Source organism: Coenobita brevimanus, chromosome 26 (genome assembly GCF_032717465.1).
Source record: "Coenobita brevimanus isolate Jiangsu-jjx chromosome 26, ASM3271746v2, whole genome shotgun sequence".
NCBI lineage: Eukaryota > Metazoa > Arthropoda > Malacostraca > Decapoda > Coenobitidae > Coenobita > Coenobita brevimanus.
In genome coordinates, this window is record NC_136979.1 from 15,155,216 (window position 1) to 15,164,041 (window position 8,826).

An 8,826-nucleotide genomic window follows, 5' to 3' on the forward strand; every position below is an offset into this window, starting at 1 on the left:
ACACTTCACTGTTTTCACAAGTACCAAAAGTATAGGCTACAAACTGATACTGCACTACACTCAAACTGAACTGAAAACCGACTGAACTTGTTCTAGTCTTTTATCCATCCTTTTATAATCTTGCATTGTTCGAGAATCATCTACTTCTCCACAGTTCTGGTGTATTCTAGAGAGAGAGCACAGTTACCAACTCAGAGACAACCAAAAAAATGCAAGTTTTCTTACAGTACATAACACTCTAAATCATTTACCCTACATATTTAAATTACATAATTTAACAAGCAATCACATAAATAAAATATAATAAAGAAAAAGAGCAGAAAAAAATAATGCATAACTTACAAAATAACTAGCTGACAAACAGCAGGCAAACTGACAACTCTGACTCGTACCTGAGCTAGCTACCGTAAACATCGGGCAACATCGAGAAACATCTCGGCTACCTTAACTCTCTCTCTCTCTCTCTTTATATATATATATATATATATATTTGTTTTCGTTTTTGTAGGCTCCAACATGCTTGCATGCTTCGGCCTTGGTCATCTAATGGCGGCTCTCCATGCTGCACGATCTATTGCAGCCTCCCTGTTCAGTCCCATAACCCTGAGGTCACACTTAATGACCTCGTCCCATGTCGTTCTCGGTCTACCCCTCATAACCCCACCCCCAGTATTAACACTTCTTACCTTCTGCACCCAATTATCATCCCCCATCCTTTCACATGCCCAAACCACCTCAGTCTACCTCTCCTCATCATAACACCAATACACTACAGTCCCATCCTACCTCTCAGCTCTTCCATCGTAAACCCAGTCCCCCCAGACCTTGCACGCAGGGATGCACTGCACATCCAGCTAATCACTGTCATTTCTGTAATCTGAGCCTGCGAATATCCTCCTCCTTTACTTCCCAGGTCTCACTACCATACAGACCTTGCATGCAGGGATGTACTGCACATCCATCTAATCATTGTCATTTCTGTACATCTGAGCCTGCGAATATCCTCCTCCTTTACTGCCCAGGTCTCACCACCATACAGCATTACACTCCGAACACATGCTGCATACAAAGACCCCTTAACACATAGGGAGAGTCCTCTCAATGTCAGGAGAGGCAACAGCTCCCTGAACTTCTTCCAACCACTGCTCACCCTAGCCACAGAGCTAGCTCCACCCCACCTCCAGCACACAACAGGTCTCCCATATGACAAAACTCTTCCACACACTCAAGAGACTCACCAGCAAGTTCAGTCATTTCACGCCTGACAATCTCCACCTGCTCTTCCCGACACGCCCTACACAGCAGTCTACCTCTGACACCACTACATCTCTTGTGCACCCATTTATCACAAACACTGCACAAGATGGAATTACCTCCCACGCCCTTGTGACAAACTGCACATGGCCACTCTCCCTCGTCTTTGACAGTACCACCACCAACCCTAGATATCATCACTTCTGTTTTATCTGCACTTTTGTTTTATCTATCTATCTATCTTCGAAGATGGTATTACCTTGTTGGTTTCTGGCAGGAGTGATGGAAATCATGACCAAGGTGTATGCTTGCTGTTGAGTAGAGATGCTTGTAAGGTACTATGTGAGTTTGAGCCAGTTGATGAGCGCTTGCTTCATGCTCGTTTAAAATCTGACCATGGAAATATCAGTATGGTTGTAGGGTAGGCTTCGACAAATGAGGCTGCTGATGAAATGAAGGATGACTTTTATGAGAAGCTGCAGGATGTAGTGAATAGAGTGGCAAGACATGATGTGTTAGTTTGCATTGGTGATTTTACTGCGATTGTTGGTAGTTGTAGGGATGGCTTTGAAGATTGTATGGGTAAGGAGGATGTTGGTATAAGAAACGAAAATGGGGTGCGATTTGGAAGCTTTTGATTGGCAAATGACCTTACGATTGGTGGAACTATATTTGAACATAGAAAAATACATAAAACTACTTGGATTTCACCATGTGGTAAATACTGTAATCAAACTGACCACATTGCAGTTAGCAAAAGGCATAGGAGTTATTTGCAAGATGTTTGGGTAAGAAGGGGGGCAGATACAGGTAGTGATCATCAATTTGTTGTGTCAAAGATTAAAATAAAATTTAAGAGAAACGTTAATGGTAACTGTACAGGAGGTAATAAATATGATTTTGATGAGCTGAGAAATGATGAGAACACGAAGGAAAAGTTTCGGTGGGAATGAAGGAATAGGTTTCTAGTCCTGCAGATTTTGATGGAATCTGAAGACAATGATATTAATCAAATGTGGAGAGAGGTAAAAGAGGTTTTGCTTGAGAGTGCTAAGGTTACTATTAAGAAAAAGGGAAAAGCGAGAAGGAAAAAGTGGATGTCAGATGAAACATGCAATGCAATTCAGAAATGGAAAGAGGTGAAGTTAAGAGGTGAAGAACAACATGTTGATGGCCAGGTAGTTGAAGTACTTAGAGCAAAGTACTGGAGTTTACATTCTGAAGTAAAAAGACTCGTTAGACGTGATAAGAAGAGGCTACATGATGAAAAGGCAACAGAGACAGAAATTAAGTAAAAATGATGGTCAGAGCACAAGAGCAGTGTATCAGGCCATAAAGGAGTTAACTGGGACTGAAAAGAAAACGAAAGAAATACCTGTACGAGATAGAAATGGTAACTTGTTGACTAAAGATTTGGATATAAATGGAAGGTGGAAAGAAGATTTTGAATCTGTTCTAAACAGACCAATCCCAGCTGAAGAGGACATTTTGCCAGCCGAAAAAGATCTGCAGATAGAAACAGGGGATATAATCTTGGAAGAGGTAACAAAATCTATAAAGGAGTTAAAGAATTTTAAGGCCCCAGGAGAGGATGGAATATTTCATGAAATGCTTAAGGTGGAAAATGATGAGTTGATGAATGCGCTTTTAATACTTTTTAATGTGGCTTGGGATAATGGTGGAATTCCAGAAGACTGGAAAAATGGAGTGATTACAGAAATACCCAAAAAGGAAGATATAAGTGCGTGTGGAAATTGGAGGGGGATAACTTTGACACCTGTAGTTACAAAAGTCTTTTCCAAAATCTTGTTGAACAGAACAGAGCCAATAATTGATAAAATTTTAAGGGAAGAACAAGCGGGATTTAGAAAGGGTTGAGGTTGTAATGATCAGATTTTTATTGTAAGGCATCTGATGTAACAAGCTACTGAGATGAAAATGCCACTTGGTATGTGATTTGAGGATTTTGAAAAGGCGTTTGATAGTGTTTCACGTGGAGCTATGTTGAAAATTATGAGATTCTATGGTATACCAGAAAAGTTTGTAAATATTATTAGAAGCCTGCATGAAGGTACTTTTTGTAAGGTAATGGTGGGTGGTTCTTTGAGTGATCCATTTGAAGTTAGGTCAGGAGTGATTCAAGGAGGTGTTTTTTCGCCTTTGGTGTTTGTTTTGGTTATGGATTACGTTATGAGAAAGATTGTAAGGAGAAGAGGTGCAGGTATTAACCGGAAAGAAAATAAGAGGCTGATGGATTTGGACTATGCTGATGATATTGTACTGATTTGCGGAAGTATTTGCGAGATGCAGAGGGTGCTTGATTGTCTGGTGGAGGAAGGAGAAAAAGTGGGATTGGTAGTAAACTGTGGAATGGCTGAAATTATTAATATAAACGTGGAGTACCAAATCGATTGTGTAATTGGGAATAATGTGGTGAAGAATGTAGAAAATTTTAAATATCTTGGAACGATTGTATCATCTAACGGATCATTAAACGATGAAATTGAGGAGAGGATTAGACATGCTTGGCGAGCTGTTGTAATGTTGAAATCGGTTTGGAATAATAATATGCTTTCGGTATACATACTAAAGTAAAAATTTACAAGTCCATGGTTAGATCAGTTTTAATTTATGGGCATGAGTCATGGTACAGTACAACTGCAACAGATCAGAAAGTATTAGGATTTGAGAATAAAATACTGAGAAGGATTCTTAGGGTAAAGTGGCAAGACAGAGTTACAAATGAAAGAGTAAGGGATATTACGAGAGTGGAACCAGTTGAGGAATATTAGACTGTCTCGCTGGAAATGGCTGGGGCACATCGATAGAAAAGAAGGCAGTTTAATACAAGATGTACCAGAGTGGACTGCTAGAGGAAGAAGAGGCAGAGGTAGGCCGAGGGAAACCTGGTTGAGGACAATGAAAAGAGAAGCAGGAAAAGAGTGTTGGTGGGACCTGAAGGAGATGGCAAGAGACAAAAATTGGCCGAGAGAGTTCATCGAGGCCCTCTGTATCCCGTGGGGTGCCACAGGAAATTATATATATATATATATATATATATATATATATATATATATATATATATATATATATATATATATATATATATTGTGCGTGTGTGTGTGTGGATGGGTGGGTGGGTGTGGGTGTGCAAAATATGCAATACTGGACTATTATTTATCTAACGGCCATATGTGATCTTACAAAATTTTCTTTCATTTTTACATTTGTTGAACCATTCACAGACGAAGGTAATTACAGCACTCTTTTTCGTTCATCTCGAGTCAAGTATAGCCCAACTATGATAAGGTTGGGGGAAGGGGGGGGGGAGATAAAAGCTGGCAAAAACAAATGGCCTACCATAGCAATATTTTTTATTCAAAACTTATTTAGTCAGTTTTCCTATTCACCCTGCAAGTACAGTAAGTATTACTATGAGGTTTAGTACGCCTGCCAACACTCTTGTACTAAGAACCAATTATTATCTAATTTCAAAGAACAGACCATAAGTGCAGGGTGGTACTAGAGAAAAGTTACATATTGCAGAGGTATACCGCAGGTTTTACTTTATCACATCTATACCTTTTTTCTAGCGCTATCTCCCCCTCTCCTCCACATTTGTCATATTTGGAGATTCCTGGACTCCAGATGAAAGAAAAGATTGATATGATAACCAGAGGCGCAGCCAGAAACATAATTCGGGGGGGCGGGGGGGCACAATGACTAACCATGAGAAATATAAAAACACAATGCACTTCACCATTTGGGTTGATGTAAGGCAAAATCACGCATCTTGCTGATTTTTTTATTACCTCTCCACATGCCCAAACCATCTCAATTTACCCGTCCTCATCAAAACACCAATGCACTCCAATCCCATCCTACCTCACAACTCTTCCATCATCAACCTAGCCCCCCCCCCCCACGCCTCGCACTTAAGGACGCACTGCACCATACTTATTCCGTAGTTAAGAGTTCCACTAAGTTGCCTGTAGCTATTTATGCTGAAAAATTTAACTGAGAATTATGCTTTTTATAGTTATGAAAGGCATTGTCCACCTCTTGCATCGTAAAAGGTACAATTCCTGCTAATAATACAGGTCCACCAGTGATAATGCCGAAAATCATCAGTATACAGTATATCATCACTAACTGGACAGTTGCATTTCTCAGTTCCTCTCCTTTCCAGAAGTGTCATTGTACAACTCTTTTCCCCTACTTTCAACACTACACTAATACATGCCTTTTTGCCATAATCCGCATCACAGTATTTTCTCTCTTTAAGGCATGCATGGAACCTGAAAATGAGAATTATCTACTTGTTGACACCCAAAACCACCATATATAAAACAAACTATAAAATATAGTAGTAAATAAAGCATGAAAAGTAGGTTTTTCCTTGCCAATATCTCAAATGAAATTGTTGTCCCAACTCACCCTGGGTAAAAAAAAAAAAAAAAAAAATGGTGGGCGAGTTGGGACAATTGTCTATTAATCCTTCAGCACTGCTCTGCTGTAAAAATGGATTTTCTGGATAAATCACAAAAAACTATAACAACTGAAGATTTCACCCACCAAAAAGTAGACCTTTATCTCTAAAACTGACTGTGAGAGGAATATTGGCAAAATATGTGTATTTTCAAAAATGAAATTCTACAAAGGTCAAAATGCTACCCTTTCATATTTGCACATTTTTCATGCATTATTCATGGTTCTATAGAAAACTAGCATTAACAACATTTGTAAAGTTGGGGCAGGGCTATTGAATGGGCACCATAAAATGGAAATGTCTTGGCATTTGGCATTGCAGTGCCCACTGTTCCAACTCACCTCGTGTCCCCACACTGTCCCAACTCACCACAATCAATCAATCAATCAATCAATCATTTCCTGTGGCACCCTCGGGGATGCATAGGGCCTCGATGAACTCACACCACCACATCCTATCTTGTGCTAATTCCTCAAGATCTCCCCAACACTCATCTCCAGCTTCCCGTCTCATTGTCCTCACCCACGTCTCTTTTGGCCTTCCTCTACCTCTCCTACCAAGTGCCACCCACCCTGGTGTACCTCGTACTATTCCCTGTCTCCTATACACATGTCCTAGCCACTTCCATCGTGAGAATCTAACATATTCATCGATCGGCTGCACTCCCGTTATTTCTCTAATTCTACTATTTGGTATCCTTTCCCACCACTTAACTCCTAATATTCTTCTAAGTGCTTTATTTTCAAACACCAAGAATTTATTTTCCATAGTCACTGTGCTGTACCAAGACTCGTGTCCATAAATTAAGATACTCCTAACCATTACCTTATAAATTTTGATTTTTGTATGCACAGAGAAATTGTTATTATTCCAAATATTTTTAAGCATTCCCATTGCCTGATTAGCCTTCTTTAACCTTTCCTGGAATTCAAAGTTCAAAGAACCATCCTTGGCTAAATAAGTACCTAAATATTTAAACCTATCAACTTGCTTTACAACCATACCTTCAATTACACATTCCTGCGCATTTTCCATATTCATATTGATTATTTCAGTTTTTCCACAATTAATAACCAAACCCACCTTGCGACCTTCACTCACCAAACAGTCCAACACTCTCTGCATCTCTTCTGGTCCATCACAAATCAAAACTATATCATCCGCATAATCTAAATCCAAAAGTTTCCTGTTCTCTCCCCAAAGTATACCTGCACCGGTTTCTGTTCCAACGCGTTTCATAATGTAATCAATGACCAATATAAATAGTAAAGGCGATAGAACACCACCTTGAATTACTCCGGACTTGACTTCAAACGAATCACTAAGACAACCATCAACCATCACTTTACAAAATGTGTCCTCATGCATGTTCATAATGACCCTCACAAACTCCTCTGGTATTCCATAATGTCTCATGATCTTCCCCATAGTCTCTCTCGAAACACTATCAAAAGCCTTTTCATAATCAACAAAACAAAGACTTAACGGTACTCTCATTTCATTAACTTGCTGCATCAAATGCCTAACTATAAAGATCTGATCATTGCAACCACGTCCCTTTCTAAAACCAGCCTGTTCATCCCTCAGAATACCCTCAACCACCGGCTCCAACCTATTTAACAACACTCTACTGAAAACTTTCAAAGCTATCGGTGACAAAGAGATTCCCCTCCAATTACCACATTCACTCAGGTCTCCTTCTTCGGAACTTTAACAATTACACCATTCTTCCAAACTGATGGTAGTAACCCCGTCACCCATATCTTATTGAATAGCTTGGTCAAGATCATTATTAATCTATCCTCCACTTTAAACATTTCCGGAAATAAACCATCCTCCCCTGGTGCCTTATTATTCTTTAACTGTTTTACTGCTTTCTCCACTTCTGCAAGCCTCAACTCTCCTGTTTCTATATTTAAATCTTCCTGAGCAGACGGTATATCCTCTTCTGGTGGTATTGGTCTATTAAGAACTGTCTCAAAATGCTCTTTCCATCTATTTTTAATATCTCCATCTTTGGTCAATAAATTTCCTTCCCTGTCTCTAACTGGTATTTCCTTGCGTTTACCTGCATTACCACTCAGTTCTCTAATCGATTCATATGCTATTCTTTGACTCTGTCCATCATTTTTGTTTATTAAGATTTCAGTCTCTGCAACCTTTTCATCCACACATCTTCTTTTATCTCTCCTAGCTAACCTTCTCACTTCTGAATTCAAACTCCAGTACGCAGCTCTTGCTAATTCAATCTCTCGTTCATCAACGCATTGCAACTCACTCCTCAATTTAGCCTCACCTCTCTTTTTTATCATATCCCACGTTTCCTCTGATATCCATTTCTTTCTCCTGAAGCTATGTCTCCTTCCAATCGTACATTCAGCAGTCTCATGCAAAACTTTGTTCACATCCTCCCACATCTCATCTACACTTCTCTCCCCCTCTTCCAACGTTTCCAACACCAAAAACCTATTTCTGCATTCTAATCTGAATTCCTCCTTTTCTTCTCCTTCCCTTCTAAGCTTAACAATATCGTATCTACCAACACCAGATTTTTCCTTCTTCTGATTTTTAAGTTTAAACCTTATTTTTGCAATGCTGAGTTGATGGTCACTACCAATATCCGCTCCCCGTTTAACATGAACATCTAGCAGAGAACTTCTATGCCTCCTACTGATAGCGATGTGATCAATCTGATTTTTATATTTTCCACACGGCGACACCCATGTTGTCTTGTGTATATTGCAATGCTGAAAGAGTGTGCCCCCGATGACTAAGTCATTTGCTAGACAGAAGCTTCCAAACCTCACTCCGTTTTCACTCATCCTACTACCAACTCCCATCTTACCCATACATGCCTCAAATCCCTCATTTGAACAGCCCATTACTGCATTAAAGTCTCCAACGTTAATGAATATGAAAATCCATCGTCTGTTAAATACTTCACTTAGTTCAGTGATAATTAGTTTACTTCAGTGATGGTTGCCACAGAGGGCACAGGAAGCTAAAGCCTGATATATATCACAAGGAAAATCTTAAGCAATCATTGGCTTCCAGTTTCTGCGCACATTTACACTTATTTAAAG